Source organism: Dromiciops gliroides, chromosome 3, assembly GCF_019393635.1.
Source record: "Dromiciops gliroides isolate mDroGli1 chromosome 3, mDroGli1.pri, whole genome shotgun sequence".
Classification (NCBI taxonomy): domain Eukaryota; kingdom Metazoa; phylum Chordata; class Mammalia; order Microbiotheria; family Microbiotheriidae; genus Dromiciops; species Dromiciops gliroides.
Window position 1 is genome coordinate 365020966 of NC_057863.1, and position 12693 is coordinate 365033658.

Below are 12693 nucleotides of genomic sequence, written 5' to 3' on the forward strand. Positions count from 1 at the left end.
GGTTAATCAAAGGGGGATAAGATCATGTTAACACTTCATTTTTTTGGATTTTATATTTTGGTTTATCTTTACCTACTTTCACCTTTAATTAATAACTTTATAAAGCTTTGGTATTATGAAAGGACAAACAGAGAAAATAAAGGAGTTGAAGAAAAACAAGAGAAACTATCATCTTCATATTTCAAGAATCTGCTTCTATTGCCATAAACTTGGACATATTTTGCATGAATGCAGAAGTAGACAGCAAGATGTTAAAATGAGAATTGGAGATTTTAGATGTTGAAATAAAAAATGCTCTAAGTTCACTCAGAGAAATAATGTCAGTTCAAATGTTACATAGGGGTTTCCTTTTCATGCCATTGTATCTACATCTTTAAATTAATAGTATGAGTTTATTTTCATAGAGATTTTCATTCTTTGTAGATTGTGTTTTAAGCCAGTTTGAATTTCATTGTTTATTATTCTTCCATATATATTTTGTTCTTCTAATTTTTTTAATCCAATTGATTATTTGATCAAATTATATAAGGCATTTTCTTTGGTAAATTGATTACCATGACAAGTTTAAATTAATTCTAGAAATACTATTTTTACAAAAAAAATATTATTTGGAATTGTTGTACATTGTAACATATTCTGAATCAAGCAAATTCAAATATTTTGTGATCATTATTATCCTCAATTTTAAATCCATATGAGACTTGGATTATGGGAATTTACCATTTAAGACATTAATTTGCCTTCACCCATGAGAGGAATACATACAAGAGCAGGCATTGGATTGTCACAGAAGGGGAGACACACACGAAGTTCAGGTATTACACTGCCTGGGAAAGGCCAAGAGAACAGCTATTGGCAAGAGTCAGGGTTGGATTCTTTTGGTTTAATTTTCCCCCCACATGGCACTGGGTGGCTGGGCTATGCCATCTCATTCGGGTGGCCAGGTTATGTCATCTCATTTGACACCTGACTTTCAGTTCCCCCTCCTATATGCCTGATGCCATGAACATCTCAATCCCATGCATCTGATTAAGCCTGACTCAGTTTCCTCCAATATGTATGTTGGTGTGGACAGATATTCCCATTCAGCCATTTTAAGCCTAACATACTGCATGGGCTGTATGTATTGCTCAAGTGTGCGAATGCTCATCTCCCATCATTTCTCTGTTCTTTAATGGTAACCCCCATAATTATCTCAGGTGTCATAATAAATACAATGTTGGATTTGGCTTTGACATCTGTTATCAATTATATTAGATTCTTTAATTTCTTATAATGGTATGAGGATAATTAGGCAGATGATGCAAAAAGTGATGAAACAAAGATAAAAATTATTATTTTTTTTTTTTGCAGGGCAATGGGGGTTAAGTGACTTGCCCAAGGTCATACAGCTAGTAAGTGTCAAGTGTCTAAGGCCAGATTTGAACTCAGGAACTCCTGAATCCAGGGCTGGTGCTTTATCCACTGTGCCACCTAGCCGCCCCTAAAAATTATTTTTTAAATTAATGTCAAAATTGTCTTCTCAATTTATCCTCCACATGGGGGACTGTAGTAATATTAAGTTTTAGAGAATGATTCAATTTTTGTTTTTATTATATGTTTGATGTGTAACACCTAAGATTCTGAATTTTCTTAGACATGTTTTTGAGAACTCTCATTGTTTGATTTGATTATTGAGAAAGCTATTTTAAGTTGTGTTAACCTCAATTTTGTAGGAAATTTCCTGGCTGATTACCAGCATCCACACACTGAAAAGACTTCCATTCCACAACTATACCCAGAGGACATCCCAAGAATCATTGGAGAGAGGATTTCCAAAGACTTGAATGGACATTTTCCTGTTTTCCTTTTCCACATTGTATACACTATTTTTAATGTCCACTTACTAAAGGGGAGTGCCCCCTTTAGTTTTTATGCTTGTAATATCCACCTGCTAATAAGGGAATACCCCCTTTTGCCTTTGTAAATGCGTCACTCAATTTCTTTTTCTCTTTATAATCCCATTAGTTTGTTAGTCATAAGTGACTGTAATGTTATTGCATCATGTAAGGAAACAATGTTTCTTCACATGAAGCACAGGGGGGAGGAGTATGAGAATCAGAGTTCTGCCCTGAGGAGAAAGCATGTGATTTAGAGACCATGTGACTTTAGTGTGCAGAAGTTACATCTATAGAACCACCTATGGGACTTGTCAATCAGATTTACCAGCCAATTAGCATGGAGCAGTGTGTGTGTGTGTGTGTGTGTGTGTGTGTGTGTGTGTGTGTGTGTGTGTGTATACAGCCCTGCTTCCTGTTTCACAGAAGGCTTCTGGGAGAAGCGGTTGAGGATCGACCTCTTTTTCATCCAGGAAACCAGCATGGTGGTAGATGGAGAACAGGGGGCAGGGGCCCTCTTAGTTGTTTGGACACCAGCATGGTGGTGAGTGATTTCACATGGGCTGCTAAGAAAGAAAATTGCTTTCTTTCTCTCTCGCTATACTGAATTAGATCTGAGCTAGGATTTCCATGTTACTATAAGGAATCTGTCCTCAATCTTTCTCTCTTCACCAACTTATAATGCATATATATATATACACACACACACATATATACATACATACATATATATATACACACACACATATATATACATATATACACACACATATATATATACATACATACATACATACATACATACATACATATATATATATATATATATCTTTAAAAGCCCAAACTCTTGCTAAATTTATCAGTGACTTTAGCCAGCTTCCCCCAAGACTGGAGGGGACACAAATTAGAACCCCACAATTTTAGATTTTAAACAACAATAGAAAAAGGAGTGGGTAGGAGGAAAATCAGGAAAGAGTGGTATCCCATAATGTAGAGAATAGGAATATCACAGAGGAGACAGTGAGCAACAGTGTCAAAGACTTCAGAAAAGCCAAGGAGAATGAGCACTGAGAAAAGGCTTTAGCACACGACTATGTAGGATGCCTAAGAATGAGGAATCAAGGACAACACAGAATTGACAAACTGAGGAGACTTGAAGGATAGTGGTTATATCAACAGAAATAGGCATGTTCAGAAGAGGGCTATGCTTTGTAGAAAAAGCGAATTAATTTTATTGAGTTTGATATATCTAATGAACATCCAGTTCTGACTATTAAATAAGCATCTCTGAGTAAAATAAAGTTGTTCCCATTGACTGTTGTAAAAAATTGTGATCAGAGTAATGATCATTTAAATAATAGAATCAGGATTTTCAATTATCTATTTGACTTATTGATGAAAATTGTATTATAATAAATATCAAATCTTGAATGTAGTTTCAGAAATTAATTTTTCAAGTACAGAGTGGGAGAGATTTGATTTTACCACATATATGTTAAAAACAAAGGGAGTTCAAAAACAGCAGTGTAATATGGTTGTCAAAAAAGCTAACAAAGACTCAGGCTCCATTTAATAAAAGTATTTTTTCTGAGACAAGGGAAATAAGTTTGCCATTGTATGCTATGCTGTCCAGATCATTTCTGAAATATTTTGTATAGTTATGGACCTTCTATTTTAAAGGAAAAAAAAATTAAAACTGGAACACATTCAAGAGAATGATTATCAGGATGATAAAGGGACTGAATATTATGGAAATTTGGGAAAAAGTTGAAGGAATTATACCTGTTTAGCCAGGAACCAAACAAGCTTTGGAATATTACAGGGTGGGCCAAAAGTCACCAAAGGGGTCTGATGTTTTAATAAGTTTTTGAAATTCTTTTCTTTATTTCTATATGCATATTTATTTCCTATATATATTGTAGATGGTGCTATGATTTTGTAAATTAAAAACAAAAAATAAAAAATAAAGGAGTTATTTAAATATTGAAACACCTTGATTACTTCATGACTTCAGGCCACTTGTGTTTATAATCTAGTTATTAAGTTTGGTAAAAAGTCATTTTTATTTATCTTTCAACTGAAAGAATGTCTGTAAATACCCATGAAAAAATAAGTGAAGGAGTCCTACCAAAGTACTTTTGTGAGACAAATATAGTGCTGATACCCAAACAGGAAAGCCAAAAACAGAGAAGAAAATTAATAGATCAATTTTGTTAAAGCATATTGATGCAAAAATTTAAAATAAAATACTAGCAAATAAATTACAGAAATATATCACAAAGATAATACACTATGACCCGGTGGATTTATACAGCCAGGCAGGGCTGGTTCAATTTTAGGAAAACAGGAGGCAGCTAGCTGGTGCACTGGATAAGTCACTGGCCCTGGATTCAGGAGGACCTTAGTTCAAATCTGGCCTCAGACACTTGACACTTATTAGCTGTGTAACCCTGGGCAAGTCACTTAACCCTCATTGACCCCCCAAAAAAATTAGGAAAAAAATCAGCATAATTGACCATATCAATAATTAAAGTTACAGAAATCATATGATTATCTCAATAGATGCAGAAAAGTCCTTTGACAAAATATAGCACCCATTCCTATTAAAAACACTAGAGGGGGCAGCTAGGTAGCACAGTGGATGGAGCGCCGGCCCTGGAATCAGGAGTACCTGAGTTCAGGTCCAGCCTCAGACACTTGACGCTTACTGGCTGTGTGACCTTGGGCAAGTCACTTAACCCCAATTGCCTCACTAAAAAAAAAAAATTTAAAAACACTAGAGAACAGGAATAAAAGGAACATACCTTAAAATGATTATGTGCTATTTATCTAAGACCATCAGCAAGCATTATCTGTTAATAGGGATAACCTAAAAGCTTTTCTAATACAATCAGGGGTGAAGCAAGGATGCCCATTATCACTTGTTATGTGATGTTTTGCATGATCATATATGTATAACACATATTGGATTGTTTGCCACCTCAGGAAAGGGACAGGGGAGGGAGGGAAAGAGGGATGATTAGATAGGAAAAATAGAAATAAAAATGTTTAACCTGAAGAAAAAAAGAAGGTGGGGAAGGGGTGTGCTGGGAAGGGTACAGGATATATATATGTATCTATATACACAAACATAAATATATATGTTGTACACAAAAGAGTTATTTAGGTCTCATATAGAAATTCTATTTAAACAAATTTGTCATATGTATTATTTATATAAATGTATATGTGTATGTTATTTATAAAACAGTTATCTTTAATTAAAAAAGAAAAAGAAAACTGCCTGTTTATAAAAAAAAGGAAGAGAAAGGATTTAAAATACTAAGTTATATGTTTTAGAATATATCTAGGTATATCTAAATGTAATAATGTAGAAAATATACATTATATATGTCATATGTATGTATGGGCATATTATATCTATATTTGATATTTGTATGAAATTTAATTATATATCACAAAATACAATTTAAAAAAAGTCTTTCCAATGACTGAGATTACAATCCTTCTACAATTTTTTTATCCTAATTAATTTTTATCTACATCTTTCCACAAGGTCTGCATAGAAAAATCCAGTCCACAGGCAGGCCATCTTCTCAATCCTTTATTTATTCCTTTCACATTATAATGGATTCACTGAAAAGTCATTGTAGTCTTCTAGAACTTGAAAGAAATTAGCATGACATCATCTGTGAATAGGAATTTTGGAGTATTACACCATCAAAAGAAGATTCTTTCTTATCCTGGCCCTCTCTACAAATATTTTTAGATACGAGGTAGCAATTTACATCAGCCTCTCCCTCCATTTAAGTATTCAGTAGATCATTGGTCAAAGTTTTATCTGTGGCAGTATCTGTCACAGATTTTGCATAATTTAGTGAATTTTTATGGCGACATGTTTTAGAGAACTATGCTCAAGGACTCTAGTGAGTAATTAAAAAAACATGCTATAGGATCATATATTCTTTTTTATCAAAAACATTGTTATCATTGTCATATGGAAAAAATTAATAGCATTTTAAAATTTACTAAATAGGACAGAATTATAACTAATGTGGAAGTTACATAGAACATATAGCTGGGATATATTCAATTTAAATAATGAGGAATTATTGAACATTTCTTCATTGTCAAAAAGAAAAGTGTTGTTTTTTTTTTTAAATATCAGTTTATTATGATTTGGGGTATTCAAGAAGAGTTCTTTTCCATGAATCCTATATGATTCCAATTTTGTTTGCAAGTAAATAATAATGTTGATAAAGATGAGAAATATTAGTATGAATATTAGCTTCTATCTCTTTGTTGTGACCATGTAGTTTAGTGTCTGAAAAACATCCTGGGCTGGCTGATTTTTCCTGGAGGTTGCAATATGGGCCCCATCTGATCCACAATATATTGCTTTCTCTTCAATTGGCTTCTACAAGAAAGATATGTACAGTTTTTGATATGGGGGGAAGTGGGATACAGGTTGGTTAGGGGATGGGGTTCTTAGGAATTCCTATTTAAAGAATTACACCCTCTTGCACACAAAAGTAGTTAGAATTAAGGTGATAGTTTATTTAGGAGCAAGGGAAGGGAAAGGTGGGGGGAGGGAAACCATGAAAGAAATCCTTGGATTTTTCATGGGGAGATTGGCATAAAAGCACATGGCTTAGAGGTTACCAAATTCTCCTCGAACAGGAGACTGGAAGGTACTTTTATAGAGGACTGATGGGGGTGGGACCATCTGCCCGTGAAAAGTTCCTTTAGTGAGGGAGGACCATCCCCCACTGGTAGTGACTAAAGGAATGGGTGAGGGGTGGCTACAGACCTCTCTTCAGGACACAAAGGCCGTAGCCACACCAAATTTTATCTCCCCCAGGTAAGGGAGACCAGAATGAAGGGTAGGAATCCAAAGCTAGCTCAGTCCCATTTGGTTCAGTTTATCTCTCTAGGTGTTATCTGTCCTCTGGTTTAGTTTCTCAAGAAGATTCCTCGGTGTGACCCAGAGAACTTCTGGGGTGCTCTGCACCCCATGACAGTTTTACACAACTTTACTTACCACGAAAAATGAAATATCTTAATTTTGTATAGACAATCACATATACACAAAATAAAGCAGAATTAATTGATTGGTCCAGAATTCTTCAGTGGCACATTTATAAAGTAGGAAAAAAATGCTTAGTTGCAATTACAGCATGTCTGATAATAACACTTTTCAGGAAAATAAATGAAGAGGCAACAGTGTTCTTAACCTCACTCTTGTACATAGGATAAATCTAAATGAAAAACTAATTCCAGATCCCCATTATCTTGAGATCTTTATGTTCTAGCCAGACTAATATTAGCAGTTACAAAATGTTTCTCTGACACAGTTTTCATTGTTCATAGAAGTGTTTAGTTGTAAGTGCTTAATAGTTTTTAAAAGTAATTTTAAATATTTTGAAAGCATTGACCAAGTTAGTTACCATATGCCCTTTTAAAATTCTCATCTTGCTAATTTCTCCACAGAGTAATTCAGATCTTTAGATAGACCATAGTTATCCTTTCCCATCTTTAAATTCAACACAACCCATTAATCTCATTCTTCATTTTAGATTTCTAAAAAACATTTTACAAAATTTTCCCTTCCTTCTTCAGAAATGCTAGATTGGTTGGCAATGAAAACTAACTTATAATCAATTTTTGCCTTGATCTATTTTTTAAAGGAAAGAAATCAAATGCTTCACAGAATAACAGAATGGTAGATTTAGAGTTAGAATTGACCTCAGATAATCTAGTCTAATCTCCTAATTTTACAGACATCTTCATTTGATAATTTACAGTGAGTTAAATATAGTATACATGTAGTATCCTCAGTGTGCTCATCTGTAAAATGAGGGTGTTGGATCAGATGACCTCCAGCTCTAGAGTTATTAATATGAACAGTTTGTCAGTTTTGCATACAGGACCTGGTGGTTGAGTTTGGATGAGATTCCAAGACTCCGGACTTTTGACCCTGCCCTCTTTTTGCATGCTGCTGGCCCAGTATTCCAAGGCCCCACCAACTCTGACTCTGCTCTAGAAATACCCGAGCTCCAAAACAGTGCTGGCATTCAATGAGAAGAAAGGCCTCTGTCATTTTCTAGAAAGTCATCGCATACTCCCCTGTTCTCACTCATAGGGAACGCCTTCACTATGCATACTAATAATGAAGACTATTGTTAAAATGCAGATATGGTAACCTTAGTAAGGAAATTCTGATCTCATAAATAATTGACATTCTGCCTCTGAGTTATTAAGTAGAGCCAGTTTTTGTTATGGTGCTATTTCCTTTTGGGTTGCTGATGCTAGGGCGGCTGAGTTGGTGAATCACTTGAGCTAAGAAGTTCTGACCTACATTAGGGCTAAAGCTATCAGGTGCCCTGTACTAAGAAACAGAACAAATATAGTCAGCTTCCATCCCCATGCCTCCAAGGCCACCCAGCTGCCAAAGGAGGGGAAAAACAGGCAGGTCATAAACAGGGAGGTCACTACCTTTCATGTACATGAATAGTAAGATTGGGCCAGTGAATGGTCACTGCACCTCCAGACCTGGTCAAGAGAGAGAGGAGACCACAATCCCATAAATTAAATTAATTAAATAAAACAATTTAACTACATACTCCTGCTATTTTTAGGGTTCACTCTGAATAGAAATCTATGAGTATGGTGTGGGTAAAAAAAATTGCATTACACCTTGTGAAAGTGTTAGACAATATTTAGTGAATGATGTGAAAAAATATGCCCTTGTAACACTGCTGAGTTCCAGCTATAAAATAAAGCCTGTAGTAGCAATTTTAGATTAGTATTCAACCATTACGTAACATTTATTAGCTCCTTTAAATGTTTTATTAGAATTGAAACAAACCCAATATTTTGTCATGTTCATTAAATCCATTTTCAATGTTCTGCTCATACCCTGCAATAAGGGAGGGCCCTTTGAGCTCCTCAGTAATATCATCTAAGCCTGGAAATAACTCGGAAGTCTTTAGAGTCAACATCTCTTTGGTCTAAGGTAGCAAGCATACCTGAATAATTACTCAAAATTATAATACTATAAACATGACTAAAGAACCACTTACAGTTCATCCGGTCATGAATTATTTTAAGCATGTCTAATAAAAGAAAGCTTTAAAAAAGCATTAGCAGAATTTATTTAATTGCAATGTGTTGCAGGGGCAGTTTATATTATGGTACCTGTGGCTTCTCAGTCTCACGTGCTGCCCTGAGCTTAATGTGTATAATCAAACAAGAAAATAATAAAATGGGAAACTATTCTTCAGTGGTAAATTTTAGCCCACTGGGCTGTCAATTGTGGATGGATTCGTGATTGATCAGAATAATGCACAATGGCATGGTGTAATTCTTTAGTGTGATGTTGTAAAATGGAGTATTGCTTCTGTTATTTTATCCAGTTTGCTTTTATATGACAGGGTTTATTGTGCGTTCTGTTGTAGCTCATTCCTCTGTTCACAATGCCTACTGATGTGTAATTATGACTTGTCTGAACTGTAAGAAGGAGCAGTAAGTGAAAGAAAATCTGCAAGCACACTTGATTTATGAGCACTGATACTATATTACGGTCCTAATCTGCCTGCTTAACTTAGCTTCAGGCAAACTTACTGTATAACATGCTTACGATTAGCACTGCAGCAAGTTGGGGAAGATTTACTCTGTAGGAGCTACGAGACTTTTGTAATGATTTAGTCATTATTTCTGTTACAGGTAGGGCAATAAATTACTTCCTTTTATAAAGACCTTGTGTCAAGGAACAACCATTATGAAGGGATTTTTATGCAGTAACAAAGAGCAGTGCTTGGAGTGTTTTTTTCCACATTAAACCATCTTAATGTTATTGGTCATTTTTTATGATGAAACTGGTCATATTCCTGCTATTTTTTATCTTGCTTCTCCTTGCAGTGAGTGTGCTACAGTTGCATCGGAAGAATATATATATATATTGAGGCAGGGCATCTGATTTTTGCAAGAGTCACCAAAAATAGAAATTACTATGGATGAGCAGATGAAAAGCACACCCATAAAGCAATGACCTAAATGTCAGCAGGGAAAGATGTAAGCAAATTTGCATTTTTTTTAATCACCATTCGCAGACAGATACCGCCAAAGTTAAGCATTACAGGAGTTTTATTGAATACATAGCATATTCAATTCACATGCTTTTAGGAAATTAAAGTTATAAATTACCCTTTGGTACCCGGATCCAATCTAAATCACCAATAAAAAAAAAAAAAAACTTCCTTATGAAGCCTATTTGGGACCAGGTTTTACTAAATGCATAGGGGGAAAAAAACAACTCAGAAAATCATCTATAGCTCATACTTGGGTGTGAAATAAACAGCTTTGACTGTGAAGAAGGACATTCGAGCAAAACTGAGTCATTTCTGAAATGTCTCCAAGCAGTATCAATGAGATGAATATTTCCTGAATCTGTTCTGGAAGTCTTGCCATTTATTCCACCTTATTTCTCTATTGTTTTCTATTTTCAGTCTTATTTCCTTGTATCCTCTGTTCCCCCTGAACACTGTTACTGTCATCAGTGAAACATGGGCTTTAGGCCTCAATGAAAGCACATATGAATTATTAACTGGTTACCTCATAGAACAGGCAAAAGAAAAAAAAAGACTTTCCATATGGATGAAACAGAATTGAACTCAGAGTGGACAATGGAATGGCTGTAATTGTGAACTGAAGTATCTTCCAGCTTACACAGTGTTGGAAAAGTTAATCTGAACAATGATCTTTTATAAAGTTAACAATAGAGCCTTGGAATATCTATTTTGAAGGAAAAATGCTTTTGTGAAGTCTTTCAGAGCCATTCCATTCTGAATAGTTTTTTTTTTCCTCCCAATTTCTTTACACACACACATACACACACACAAATGGCACTCTTTAGTTTAGACTTTGGGGCAAATCTCAGTTTATTGAGCCCTTCGCTAACTGTAATATCATTTAGTAAAATATTCTATTTGATAAAATAGTTTCTCATTTTGGTCTCATTAAAACATTCCCTAAAAGGAAATGCAGATGATCTAATCCAATGAAATCTAACAAGCATTCATTGTGCAACTAATATATGCAAGGCACTGTACTAGGAAATGGGGACAGAAAGACAAAACAAAACAAAATAAAAAATATGTGTGTGTGTGTGTGTGTATTCCTGTCTTTGAGGAGGATCCATTTGACTATTTGTACTGAAAATATAATCAGAAAAATATTTACATGATTATTTGATGAGAATCTTGAAAACAGTCACTGAAGGGATTAAAATCTTTGAAAGAGGTGTAAGGTTTCCAAAAGGTCTAGATTAGGGTGGGGGTGTATATTTGGGGCAGAAGGAGGGAGAAGTTTGTGCAAATGAGTGAAGAGTAACAAGCTAGCCAGTTGGGGTAGAATGTAGTGCGTATGAAGGGGAAGTAATATGAAATAGACTACAGAAAGATTGTGAAGAGCTTTCTATTCACTAAAATACTGGTCTGAGAAGCAAAAGAACATCCCAGATTATCAAATTAACTTGGTTTTAGCCATTTTTTTTTATGTTCTGAATCTGGAAACAAAATGTTATATATCCACCGTGTATTTTACTTATCTTTTAAGGTCTGGCTACTAATGGGGAATTATTTCTCAGATTATTTAACTCTCATTGAAAAATGAAGAATGGGACAGTATTAGACCCATACACCATTAGAACATGCCCCTCAAACAGGGACTGTTACAAGGCACATGAAATATTTCTGCAACTAAATCAACATCAACAGACAACTTCAAATCTCCTGGGAATTGAGAGCATAATGAGAACAAGGAGTTGATTGTGAATAAATATATTTGGAAACAAAGTTATTGGTTATTATAGTGTCAAAATCATACATTAAAAATAAATATCAGGTTTCCTGTGGAAATGATCGGTCGATAAGCTTTCCTTCTCACCAGATTCCCTCCTTTCTCACTTATACCATGTGAAACTACAGATGAAGTAGCAAGTGATCATACACCATGAACTGCAGCCCAATGCACAGCTTGTTATATTGCTTGAAATGATGATGCATTTAGGACCCAGAAACTGTCAATAAATTTTCTGACTTTCATGAGCTAAAACTTCCAATTATAGTCCTTGGCCCAACAGTTTAGGGCTGATTCCACCCATCCTTATTCAGGCAGTCCTCCCATTGGCACTGATGCTTAACTGATTAAGTTGTCATTGCATTGGTTAATGGTTTTACTTGGGTGAAATCTGTGCACATCTTCCCACTCTCTGATGGCTGTTATATCAAAAAGAAAATGGGAAGTTTGGGTGTTTGCAAGTCCTTTTCCAAGTTAAAATGTAGGCATGTCTGGTTTTTAGCAGTTCAGATTTGTACAAAAATAACACTGAAATTTTGACATCTCGGGAATTCTGAAGGATAGCAAAGTATCCTTAAGGCTGATAAGCAAACAATATAGGGAAAAATACTACTTATATATTTACTGGCTATATTAAAATTCCATGCATGTACTTATCTGCTTGCATATAGTGTCTGTGCAATAAAGTTTAATCTCTCTTGATGTATCTTTCTTTCCTTTGAATTCTAAAACTATAGCTCCTGATCAGGCCATGGTAAACTCACAAATGGACACCTCGATCTTCACAAGGTGCTTCCTATGCCAAGTTTCTAACTCTGGATTCATACTGTGCCCCCTCTAGATCATCAGGTGGTCAAATCCTCTTATCAACCCCCTTCTCCATCCATCAACTGGATTCCAGTCCAAAAAAAAAGAGGTGTAATTCTTCTTTGTAGCCTTCTTTGAAAGCCTCCTTTAT